The following is a 13,826-nucleotide window of genomic DNA, read 5'->3' on the forward strand; positions in this document are numbered from 1 at the left end:
CTGCGTCTGTTTGCGGTGTGGCAACGCCTGCTACCTCCGCCGGAGTGGCCAGCTTACGCTAGGGCCTAGTGTCTGAGCTCTGGAAGTCTGCTGCCAAACGTCTAGGACTGACAGTGTTTGGGTGCTTTGCCCTGGGGTGAAACAGGTGAGTGGGTCGCCAATTGCCCACTCATTCGCCTTTCCCAATTCTGCTGCTGCTGCTGCTGCTGGTGGTGGTGCCAGCGTCTCTTCGATGCCAGTTCGCTTCCTGGCTAGTGTCATGCCTCAAATGTCCCTAATGGTAAGGGCAGTTTCTCCCCCCTGGCTGCCTCTGTCTGCGGTGTGGCAACGCCTGCTACCTCCGCCGGAGTGGCCAGCTTACGCTAGGGCCTTGTGTCTGAGCTCTGGAAGTCCGCTGCCAAACGTCTAGGACTGACAGTGTTTGGGTGCTTTGCCCTGGGGTGAAACAGGTGAGTGGGTCGCCAATTGCCCACTCATTCGCCTTTCCCAATTCTGCTGCTGCTGCTGGTGGTGGTGCCAGCGTCTCTTCGATGCCAGTTCGCTTCCTGGCTAGTGTCATGCCTCAAATGTCCCTAATGGTAAGGGCAGTTTCTCCCCCCTGGCTGCCTCTGTCTGCGGTGTGGCAACGCCTGCTACCTCCGCCGGAGTGGCCAGCTTACGCTAGGGCCTTGTGTCTGAGCTCTGGAAGTCCGCTGCCAAACGTCTAGGACTGACAGTGTTTGGGTGCTTTGCCCTGGGGTGAAACAGGTGAGTGGGTCGCCAATTGCCCACTCATTCGCCTTTCCCATTTTTCAATGCTGCTGCTGGTGGTGGTGGTGCCAGCATCTCTTCTCTGCCAGTTCGCTTCCTGGCTAGAGTCATGCCCAAAATGTCCCTAGTGGTAAGGGCAGTTTCTCCCCTCTGGCTGCGTCTGTTTGCGGTGTGGCAACGCCTGCTACCTCCGCCGGAGTGGCCAGCTTACGCTAGGGCCTTGTGTCTGAGCTCTGGAAGTCCGCTGCCAAACGTCTAGGACTGACAGTGTTTGGGTGCTTTGCCCTGGGGTGAAACAGGTGAGTGGGTCGCCAATTGCCCACTCATTCGCCTTTCCCATTTCCTTTTCCATTTCCATTTCATTATTTTCCTTCTGATACACAACCAACCAAACATAACACACACAATAACACAAATAACACAGTGACATAACACATAACACACATAACACATATAACACAGTGACAAGTGACAACACACATAACACACATAACACATACACGTACAATGCAAAAATCACAAGGACCTTTCCTCTTGTTATTTGTCCTGGCCTTCATTTCTACACTCACTAGCATTAACGCTATAACTCACACTTCATACTATAACATTTTTCCATCCACATACCTGCCAACAGACCCAACTTTTTCAGGGACAGTCCTGCTTTTTTCCAGTCCTGTCCCATCTAATTTAGCTAAACTAGGTATGCAAATACACGTTGGTAGTTATAGCTCGGTAGGTAGCACTAGTATAAACATTAAATAAATATAATAAAGTACTAAATAATAAATCTAACTTTAAAATACATTTAAATAAACCCCTAATTTTTTTTTAAAACCCATTAAAATTAAATTATTATTTAGACATAATACATCTTTAACCAAAGCAGTGCACTGCTACTAATCTTAAACATAACCGTACATTAACCCTAAGCTATTTTTTAGTTCTTGTCCAACATTTTTCCATCCGCATACCTGCCAACACACCCAAGATTTTGGTGGACAGTCCTGCTTTTTTCCAGTCCTGTCCAGTAAAAGTTGGGTTGTTGCAAAGTATGCCATTGTAAATAGGTAGCAAATGTTAGGCATGTATTACAAGTGGTCCAAAATCAATTTAAAAATGTAAAATAATCCCTATTCTTTTATTAAACATCTATGGATGTGTGATTGTGTATGATAAACGGAGGCCAAGTTCCTTGGAGCATTTGTCTCTAGGTCATTTTGTGTACAGTACACCTCAGTACGTGTGTGCAACTCTATTGGTCGTTTCGGCAGGGGGCTGGCCTGCCATCAACGAATGAAGTGCGTTCTGCAATTCACTAGTTGATGCCAGACCAGCCCCCTGCCGAAACGACCAATAGAGTTGCACACACGTTCCTTCACGGCAGCTGCTGCTGCTCCGATGTGTTGTTAACCCCGTATTAACCCCTGCAAGGCAACCGGGAAGGAAACGAAGATTAAACGAGCACGAAGAATGTCCGCGAATATTCGCCCGAAGAGAAGACAGGAACGGGCGAATATTCGCGGAATACGAAGGTTTTTTCCCCCCCGAAGACGAGCACGAAGACGAACACGAAGAGCCCCCTGGTGCCCAAGTCTAATATGCAATTGTGAGTCGGTGTTCTATTCCTTGTTCTCTTAGGTATGTCTCTGTGTGTTTGGACATGTACTCACCACCAGTGTTACTTTGAATTGCTTGGGGTTTTCTGTTAAACTTATTTCCCACCTTTGCACTTTTGTCTATGAGTAGCACACTTTTTCATATTAATGTTCCTAACCAAATTTTTCTTGAATGGCATTTGAGTCACGGTGTGCAAAGCCTCTGTGCCAAAGTGCTAAGTAGTTGCTCTCTGTATATTTCTTAGCAACATTGGCTCTCTCTTTTTGCAAATCTAGAACAAATACTCCATCCTTCTCAAAACCTTTCCAATACACATCACTTTTAAATGAGACCAAACACCCTTTATTGTTAAAAATATATAAACGCCTTTCTTGTTAATGTTGATACACTTAGCATGTTCGGCTGACCATGTAATTTGATGCAGAGGCCATCTCTGTTGTATCCTGATTTCTTTGTCTGAGGGCTTCAGCTCTTATGGAGCTCTTTAAATTACCCAGAGTTCTTTCATTTTGCATTAAATGTGGACACAAATGTAGGAGCAGGATAGAGAACGAAGAACTAAGCCCATTTTAACTGATCATTTAGCACTTGTCCCGCTCTAGCTAGTTTGTCCATCACATTTAATAAATCTGTAATAAGTTTGTCTGCATCTCCACCTTCACTTAGTCTTGTGGTAAAAAGGTCTTTGAAAAGTAATACTTTTTTCTGTGTCTTATCTTCCCCATATCATTTCTGCAAGGCTTTAAGCATATCTGCAGCAGTCTTTCCATTTCTAATATGTACTATTTCATGTGGTAAACACGGAATAATAACATTTCTTGCCTTAATATCTTTTGTGCTCCATGCTGCAATCTCTGCACCTCCGGTTGTAGGCACCGGCTGGTCCAAGGGCAAAAGCGCACCTTCTACCTCAAGCTGGCGTCTTAATAGGAAACACCATAAGTGGTAATTCTCTGGAGCCCTGGTTTCAGTGTGTTTGCAGTGGTTAAATTGTTATTCAATTTTTGTTAAGTAACTGAGCCCATAACCCTTTTGTTGGAATATTTAATCTGCTAACACCAAATGTTTCTTTAGGACAACAGGCTTACTTTATTCTGTCTTTTCAAACACACTGAGAGGACTTTCAAGTAACCAAGACAAGAAAAAGGAAGTGAAATAATATAAAAGGAAACAGCATAGACCACCAGAGAGCAGAAGAACACAAAAACAAGATATCGCCCCCTAATGTCCGGCAGCAAGCAGAGCTGATTCTGTTTTCAACAGAACCTTCGATTTCAGGTCTGACTAAAAGATGAAAAAAAAACCTTGTCTTATAATGAAACGAATACGGTATATTGTGATTATCCCTGTAGCATGAGGGCCAAAAATGTAACAGTCCTCTAGGGCAATCAGGCTCAGGCACACCAATTTGTAGCAAGCAGTGCTTTATTGCTTTAACTGCTCAACCAAAACAAAAATCATAAAAGAAACAACCTAGCTCCCAATTGGAGCTCTTTCTAACAATACTATGCTGTCCCAGACTGACCAGCCTAATCACCCACTAATCAGACCTCCCAGTCAGATCCAGGTAAACCAGGCTCTGCAAAACCTCCTCCTCCTTTCTCTTCCCACCACAGTCTCCCTGGGGGGTTTAATGCCCAGCACCTTTGCCTGATGCAGGCTCCATATGAATCCTGGAGTGGATCCTGCAAACCTCCAGCCTCTTGTAAATGAACCACATTTGTTTTAATATATGCTTTTACAGTTGATATATTCTGTGCTCAATTAGAGTTAATCCTGTGGTGAAGCTATAACCCGCTCCTAATTTATTGTTTTTGTGTTTTGTTTATTTTTATTTTCATTTTGGTCTGTTTTCTAGTGTTGTCTGTTTGCCACCAGACCTGACTAAATTTGTTTCTGAACTTTTTGTGAACCGTCTAGTTTTTTTCAAGACACGGTAGGTTCCTTTGGCAGAAGTAACCATTTTAGTCCTTTGCAGGGCCGGCCCAAGACATTGTGCTGCCTGGGGCGAAGTGTGAAATGCTGCCCCCCCCCCCCCCCGCTTCGGGGAAAAAAATTCTGCAAAAACTGTCCTACATCCATTATGTCATATCATGATAGTTAAAACTAAAATTAGGAAGTGATAATTTACATGCAACTGCAAACTCCATATTTTTACATAGCTTTATTTATATAAATAGTTTAAATAGATTTATTAAAAAATACCCCTCGTCTTATAATCTATGTTGCCTCAAATGAGGTCTGACTATTAGACTAAGATCCAGATCCCCGCAGAGCATTTCTGAAGGCAGAGTGGCATATAGGGGGTTAAAAGGCATACTCCTCCACATGGGGCGCAAATACATAATGAGAAAAACAAAGATATAGTAAGTATAGTAAGGAGCAATATGTGGTGTATAGTCCCCTCTATAATGAAATCAGCAATTGTGTTTCACAAACTCCAAAGAACCAATTTAAGTTTCTTTTTTCATAAAATATTCAGATTGAAATAGAGTAAATAACACAATACCTTCACTTTCCCTCACACTGATGTCTGGAGTTTTGTCCTTTGACGTGACTAGAAATTCAGGAAGGCGTTTTGTCTCTGGATAAATAAAAATTACAAAGTTCTATTTATCCCTACAGTAAGTAAAGTGCCAGGAAACAGATAAACAAATACACACCAGGACAGGCTTTGACACCTGTCAAGAGCATAAAAAATGCTTTCCACATTGCTGCTTATTGTGTGTATCTGACTGTGCCCCCTGCCAGGCCCCTTTGTGCCCCTCCTTTTGTACTGGTTAATTATAATGCCCCCTATACCCATGTGTATCACCCCCCCCTTTGTGTATAGATCGTCCTAACCACCCTGTTGTGTCCTCACTCCCCAGCCACCCTCTAGGGGCATGAATATTTCCTTTAAAATTATGTCCTTCCCACCCTTTAAAATTAGGCCTTTCTTTAGATAACCAGATAGGACAGATAACCACAAGCGCTATTAGCTGTAGTTACCTCAAAAACAGAAGGCACAGCCAGTGTATGTTAACATTAAACCTGCTCCAAGGCCAAGAAGGTTTATTACAAAAAATCCTATACATATTTGGAGGAAAAAACAGTGATTTCAGAGGTTCATGATAACCTCCATAAACAGCCATTTTAACAGGCTTAACACTTGAGCTGACAGCTCACCTCTCATGTGCTGAGGTATTGAGGTCATACATTTGTGCTGTTTTGAGCAGTTGCTGTTTGCTTTGTACCACCAATTTTGGTTCCCATTTCATATTAAATAGAATATCGCCAATATGGAAGAAGGGGAGTGAACACCACCTGCACACATTTCAGACATGGTGGCACCATGTCTGAAATGTGTGCAGGTGGTGTTCACTCCCCTTCTTCCATATTGGCGATATTCTATTTAATATGAAATGGGAACCAAAATTGGTGGTACAAAGCAAACAGCAACTGCTCCAAAGAACCAATTTCAGTTTCCTTTTTCATAAAATATTCAGATTGAAATAGAGTAGGCCCGCAAATACGTTTCAATGATATTCAATTGTTAATGTCGCCTGACTCCCCTCTCCACAGCAACCCTCTAGGGGCATGAATGTCTGTCCGCGACTCCATCGGTCCGCTTATCACCTCAATTTTTTATTTTTTTTTAAATACTTACTTTTTCTTCTTCCACCAACGTGCTCTTCAGCCTCTTCTCGCTCGAGATCTTCTCCTTGTCACGCGGTGACGGGAACCTGCTCTGCGTGAGCCCGCCCCTTTGAGCGTCAATGCGCATCAAGGGGGTGGAACGAAGAGCCGAACCGATCGGCACGCTGCACGCAGGCAAGTAATTAAACGGCGGCGGTTTTACATTTATGTTAAAACCGGCGCCGGTAGCCGCATCAGCTGACAAAACAGCGGCACTTGGGACGGCAAAGTGCCGCCCCTTGAGAAGTGCCGCCTGGGGCAATTGCCCCAGTCTGCCCCATTATAGGGCCGGCCCTGGTCCTTTGTCAACATCGACACCAAGATGTAATAATGATGTGGGTGATAGAAAGGTCCATGTTATTAAGGCTACTTTCAGGAATGGAAGCATCTATTGGAGTAACTCATCCTACTGTTGCTCTCACGGACCACCGGAAACTGAAGTGTTTAGAGAAGAACAGATAGTTATATTATAAACGGGCTCGCTGGAATATATGAATATTGAGAAAACAATTGTAAAGAACCTTATCAGGGTCGGCTAAAGACATTGTGCTGCCTAGGTCCAACAATTAAATCCTGCCCTCCCACCATCACCACCACAAAATCTATTCCCACAGTCACCCAGAGTGGGTGTGGGTATGTGCCAAAGAATCCTTTCTACTTTATCTTATTTACATATCCATTATAATTTTTATTATAACTTTCAATTCTATTTTGTTGGGTTTCATTCATATTTTGGCTGTTTACTTGTTCTAGCAGTCATACATTACCATTTAAATTTGGTTATTACCTTTCCATTTTTGCATCTTTAAGCCAAGTAGATTTGTCACTGGTATATCCTTTAAATTGGAGTAACAGTACACTTTATTATTAATTGAAAATATTATGATATGAAGAAGCTAAATTAAACAATGTGTGGTATGTAATATTAAATTCTAACGGTTATTAGTGCTATAAAAGTAAAAATGTATTATATATATACATATTAGTTATGTAATATGTTCTAATAGATCACTATGCACTGAAGTATTTGATAACGTTTTTTCAGTCACCTCACAAAAAGCAGCCACAGTATATTGGATACATAGTATCAAGAGCTGCAAATTCGGTTCAATCCACAAGGTGTCGCTATTCCCTAATGCTTAAAAGCAACATTGTATTTTTCCAAATAGTAACTTTTGTATCAAGACATTTGATTTTCAATTATGTAGTAAAAAGAATCTTGTAGTGACTAAGGAGATATTATTTCCCGCTTCTTAAAACTGTTTTTGTTTACTTTTCATTTCGGTTTTAGATACATAACCATTTTTTTCACCACATGCATTAGTTCACTCTATTAGATTTTTGAGTGAAATAGAAACTGTAAAATTGCAAATTGAAAAATTGTGTTAAAACCTACTGTGATTAATTATGCACAACTTTTATTGTTCACTCTTGATTGGTGGTTTAAGTATGTGATGTTAGAACTATGCCCAAATATTAACTATCTAATATTAGTTTATGAGTAAGCACCAGATTAAGTTGCGAAACATGTAAAACTTTTGTTTGCCACTCATTACTTTGTTCCTGTACAGGCTAGCAAAGTTCCCACTGGATTGCAAGAATGCATGTCTTATGCCTTTTTCGGCCTTTTTGTCCCTCTGAAAACCTGACAAGCCTATGCATGGATGGTATCACTGTACTGAGGAGATGTTGCTGAACACATTTTGTGGTGCTGTTTGGCAGTGATATATACCAGGCGCTGAAGATTTATACCTGAATTAAAATGTGTGTGAAAAAAACCACAACAAAAAAATACTACCACAAAATTTGACAAAGGCTGGTGGTAAAATGAGAAGAGTTAAAATAACAGCATTTGAAATACTCTGGAGCATCTAGTTTTCAAAAATATATGGTTTGATGGGGCAAATTGAATTTGCTGGCTTCCAAGATGTCGCAAATAGGGCGTGTGCTGAGGATGACCAGATAAAAAAATGGTTTTTAAATTGCAAAATGCTACTTGTCCTTATTGCCCTATAACATTGGGTATTTCTAAACTTAGGACAAATATTTGAATTTATTTAGAAGGTGTTTTCATTAGCTTTTGTAGATAGGTAAATTATTTTTCAAATAAAAGTCAGAATTTCTAAAACAAAATCACTATATTTTATTATTATTTTTTTTAGAATAAATTAAATGATATTATCAAAATAATGTTATCTAATGAAAGCCCTACTTGTCCTAAAAAAAATACATCATTTGTATGGTTACAGTAAATAAGAAAGAAGAAAATTATAGCTAAATACAAACACCCCAGAAATGTTAACAGCAATTGGCATGAAGCTTACAAAAATGCAATTGCAGCTCTGTCCTTAAGGGGTTAAAAACGCGTATGAGTGTAAACAGTTGCTGTCAACTTTTTAAAATAATGCCATTTTGGAATGTCTGTTCTGTTGCCCACACCTAGCATTATTTGTTGTGTCTTTTCACATACTTAGGGGCACTCAGGGTTCTCCTCCAAATTGTATGGTAATGGATGCTGCTGATCAGCTCCTGATCCAGCCTTAAAATCATAGGCTCACACATTTAACGGTAGATGTGAGACTTGGTCTCGGTCACAGAAAACACAATTGTTGGCCTCATGAAACATACAGTGCACAGTGACTCCTAACTACAGACCAGAGATTCATGATCTATAGAACTTATTAATTATTTTATTAATCTTAATCCTAACATTTAATGTTCTCTCTCTGATCTTGATATTTGATCTCGTTAGCTTTTCATTTCTTCTTTCTCCCAAAAATACGGCAGAACCAGCATAGTTTGGTTGTAGTGGTGATCTCTGTGGAGCTGGCGGGTGTTGATGTTTTTTTTGGTTTAAAGCAGAGTAAGAGGCTCCTCCAGAAATTAGGGCTGTCCTGCAAAAAATCAGAACCATTTCATTCATTTTACAAGATGAATCTGTGGTATTATTCATGGGTTTGTGTTAATTAGAGGCAATTGTAAAGAGCATAAAATATGTGCATTGATAAACATTTATATTTAGATTTAGTGTTTACCTGATCTGCCCCCTCTGTAGCATCATCACTGTAGTCGCTCACTGTGGATTCTCCCAGGTCTATTTCAACAAACTGGCAAGCAAAAAAAAAGAGGAAGGGTTAAATCGAGATGAGTCTAGAGGAAAGTGAAAAAATAAGTAAAAGCATAAAAACATCCTAAACATTTTACAGTTTTGAAAACTGGTCACCCTGTCCTCATTTTCTATTTTGGACATGTTTGAAGCTGGCCATTTCACTTTAACCCCATCAAATCATTTATTTTGTGCCACAAATGATCTAACATCGTCCTGACCTCGGACAAATCAGGGTGGCTCCTTTCCCCGGCCACAGGATGAAACGTGGCACTAAATAATGGAGATTAAGGATTTGTATAATCATTCAAAGCCTTGTATATGGTGAAATGTTAAAGCCACACTCCAACCATCTTGAGCACATGATAGATTTTGCAGATGCGGAATTCTCTCAAATATATTTGGATTTGTCTATTAATGTGTTTATTAATAGAGGTTTTTATTTAGCAACGGCTGTTTACCTGATCCTCAAGCTCTTTCTTTGTGGTTGTGTCAATGTCAGGGACCTTTTGAGGAAAGTAAGAAAGAGAAAGGAGTAAATCAAGTTGCTGAAATTTTCTGGGCCTGCAAAAAAGTGGAAAAAATACATAACACAAAAGGGTAATACTCACTGTTTTGCACAGGTTCTCATCTGAGAACATCTGGTACCAATTATCTGTTATCCTTATGGTGTCTGCAAAAACATCAGAGTCCATCTCCATGGCCCTGGATAATGAAATACGTGGCTAAAAGAAACAGAAAAAAATTATGTATGATCAGCCTTGTATATGGGAGGGATACGGGAGCAAATGTGTATATATATATACACACACACACACACACACCACAGCTTCATTAGGCTCTGAGATGGACTGGTGGCTTTAGGGTGTCAACCTCAGCCATTTTTTTTTAGAACACATATACATCTCACTCTGTTGTACAGCGCTGCAGAATATGATGCTGCTATATAAATAAATCAGAATATGTTGCTGGCTATTTAGATGTAAAATTCCGCCTGCTGCTGTATGTGGTGCCGTACTTTACACAGGCTGGTCAGCAACATGTGAAATGCAAATGAATCCTGGAAAAAATGGCCAATGAGGTCGCCATATATGCCTTCAAATAGGAGAACTGACAGTAGGTCAGAATATGAATGTAAGCAGGATGGTGAAATCTGTACAGTTATAATAATAATTTGTTAATAGTTAATAAGTTCTGTTAACATTTCTGAAAAAAGTTTCACCAAGTTTTTCACACTTTCTCCACTACTTTCTATTGGGCTGCAAAACTATCACCAAAAAAGATCAACCAGTCGGGATGAGGGAATTAGATGAGATTTATGCAGCTCTGATAGCACCGCTAATAGACAATACTGTAAATGAACTCACATTTTGAACACCACCTCTTGATTCATCCTAAAAATACTAACATAGAAACATAGAGCCTGCCAGCAGACTGGCCCCATCCGGCCCATCTAGACTCAAATATTTATTAGACCGTGGTCTCGTCTTTAAGAGCCATATGCGTATCCAACACATGTTTAAATTCCCTTACATTTCATTCATTTTACAAGATGAATCTGCGGCATTATTCATGGGTTTTTGTTAATTAGAGGCAATTGTAAAGAGCATAAAATATGTGCATTGATAAACATTTATATTTAGATTTAGTGTTTACCTGATCTGCCCACTCTGTAGCATCATTACTGTAGTCACCCACTGTGGTTTCTCCCAGGTCTATTTCAACAAACTGGCAAGGAAAAAAAAGGAGGAAGGGTTAAATCGAGATGAGTCTACAGGAAAGTGAAAAAATAAGTAAAAGCATAAAAACATCCTAAACATATTAGTTTTGAAAACTGGTCACCCTATCCTCATTTTCTATTTTGGACATGTTTGAAGCTGGCCATTTCACTTTAACCCCATCAAATCATTTATTTTGTGCCACAAATGATCTAACATCGTCCTGACCTCGGACAAATCAGGGTGGCTCCTTTCCCCGGCCACAGGATGAAACGTGGCACTAAATAATGAAGATTAAGGATTTGTATAATCATTCAAAGCCTTGTATATGGTGAAATGTTAAAGCCACACTCCAACCATCTTGAGCACATGATAGATTTTGCAGATGCAGAATCCTGTCAAATATATTTGGATTTGTCTATTAATGTGTTTATTGATAGAGGTTTTTATTTAGCAATGGCTGTTTATGGTTGCGTCAATGTCAGGGACCTTTTGAGGAAAATAAGAAAGAGAAAGGAGTAAATCAAGTTGCTGAAATTTTCTGGGCCTGCAGAAAAGTGGAAAAAATACTTAACACAAAAGGGTAATACTCACTGTTTTGCACAGGTTCTCATCTGAGCACATCTGGTAAAAATTATCTATTATCCTTATGGTGTCTGCAAAAACACCAGAGTCCATCTCCATGGCCCTGGATAATGAAATACGTGGCTAAAAGAAACAGAAAAAAATTATGTATGATCAGCCTTGTATATGGGAGGGCTAGGGGAGCAAATGTATATATATATATATATATATATATCTATATATCTATAGATATATAGATATATATATACATACACACATTAGGCTCTGAGATGGACTGGTGGCTTTAGGGTGTCAACCTCAGCCATTTGTTTTAGAACACATATACATCTCACTCTGTTGTACAGCGCTGCAGAATATGATGCTGCTATATAAATAAATCAGAATATGTTGCAGGCTATTTACATGTAAAATTCCGCCTGCTGCTGTATGTGGTGCCGTACTTTACACAGGCTGGTCAGCAACACGTGAAATGCATATGAATCCTGAAAAAAATGGCCAATGAGGTCGCCATATATGCCTTCAAATAGGAGAACTGACAGTAGGTCAGAATATGAATGTAAGCAGGATGGTGAAATCTGTATAGTTATAATAATAATAATAATATTTTTTTAACAGTTAATAAGTTAACATTTTTGAAAAGGGTTCACCAAGTTTTTCACACTTTCTCCACTACTATCTATTGGGCTGCAAAACCATCACCAAAAAAGATCAACCAGTCGGGATGAAGTTATTAGGTGAGATTTATGGAGCTCTGATAGCACTGCTAATAGACAATACTGTAAATGAATTCACATTTTGAACACCATCTCTTGATTCATCCTAAAAATGCTAACATAGAAACATAGAGCCTGCAAGCAGATTGGCCCCATCCGGCCCATCTAGACTCAAACATTTATTAGAACCTGGTCTCGTCTTTAAGAGCCATATGCGTATCCAACACATGTTTAGATTCCCTTACTGTAATAGTCTCTACCGCTTCCACTGTTCTATTTAACTTCCTTACATTAAATCTAGTTTTATGGCTGGGCAGGTAATTATACAACCCTTTAACAACAATTATGCAACATAACCTGTGATGTCACCAAATCCATGAGCAGAAGCAAAGATGGATAATATTGGCCCCAGAGCCAATTCCAGATTAACGATACATTTGACAAGGACCTATCGCTAAACCCAAAACTCTGGAAAGCTCCTATTATATCGTGTTAAATGCCTTTAAAAAACTAGACCTCTGAAGCAGCTCCATACATATAAATAAATGGAAAAGATTTGAATGGCCAATCAGGATGAGGGAATGAGCTGCATGCTGGGTAATATTATTTCAGACAATTAAAATATGAAAGGTAATCACCTAAAATATAAAGCTTAGCTATAGAACGGCTTCTATGTTCTGGTAAATTCCTGTAACCTTTTGTTTGCTGGTTGTCAGCCTGCGGAGGTCTGGGGGGTGATGGTTGTTACACTTTAATGTAAAATACAGTAAATAAACTTACCTTTTTCCACATTATCTCTCAAAAATTCACTCTCTATCTCCAAATCTGCACTTCTGAGCAAAGCCAAGCTAATGCTTGTATCTCACTGAACAGGTAAGTGCAGGAGTGTGGCCACAAGCCCTGTGCATATAGAACTTGGCAGAATATGACATCATAAAGACCAAGAGAAAGAGACATGGGAGCAGTGACAGTTTGGCTGCAATTTAACCCCTTCATGAACAAGTATTTTTTTATGAAACATTTCTTTAATCATGATTAAAGAGATTTAACAAAGGAGAGGAGGGAAATTCATTACAAAGGAGGGGAAATGTTAGAACAAGAGGCCATAATCTAATACTAGAGGGTAAGGATGTTGTACTTATGTGGTAGATATGTGGGAAAGCTTTTCATCAGAAGTGGTACAGTGAAATCTTTAATATTGATAACACTGAAAAAATGTTTTCTATAATAATCAAATAAGTTCAGTAGTGTGTTGAGTGCACTCATCCAGGGAAGAATTGGCCTCACTGGGTACCGGCATATTTCCTGATACACCGTCCACCCAGGGGCCAGCGGCAGCAAAGGTCTATGGCTGGTGTTAGGGTCAGGTAACACAACATTGTGTGACTGCACGTCTGGTGCAGTAGGATTGTGAGAGGCAATTGTTAGCTCTTTGATAGAATCTCAGAGGGCATGTGGGGTGCCCAGTATCTAATGAAACATATTAAATGCTCTTCTAATTTCTTAAACTTTATATAATGAGATTTATCAACCCGGTTACCATGGCGTAAACATGTTTAATGTGTACCCTCTGAATGGACATAAATACTAATTAAAGTTTAACAATATGCACACAGGATGGTAACTTCATGTGGAGACAGTCTTCTCTCTCCTAGTGGT

Source organism: Sceloporus occidentalis, unplaced genomic scaffold (genome assembly GCF_023333645.1).
Source record: "Sceloporus occidentalis isolate IW3139 unplaced genomic scaffold, rSceOcc1.0.p SCAF_60, whole genome shotgun sequence".
Lineage (NCBI taxonomy): Eukaryota > Metazoa > Chordata > Lepidosauria > Squamata > Phrynosomatidae > Sceloporus > Sceloporus occidentalis.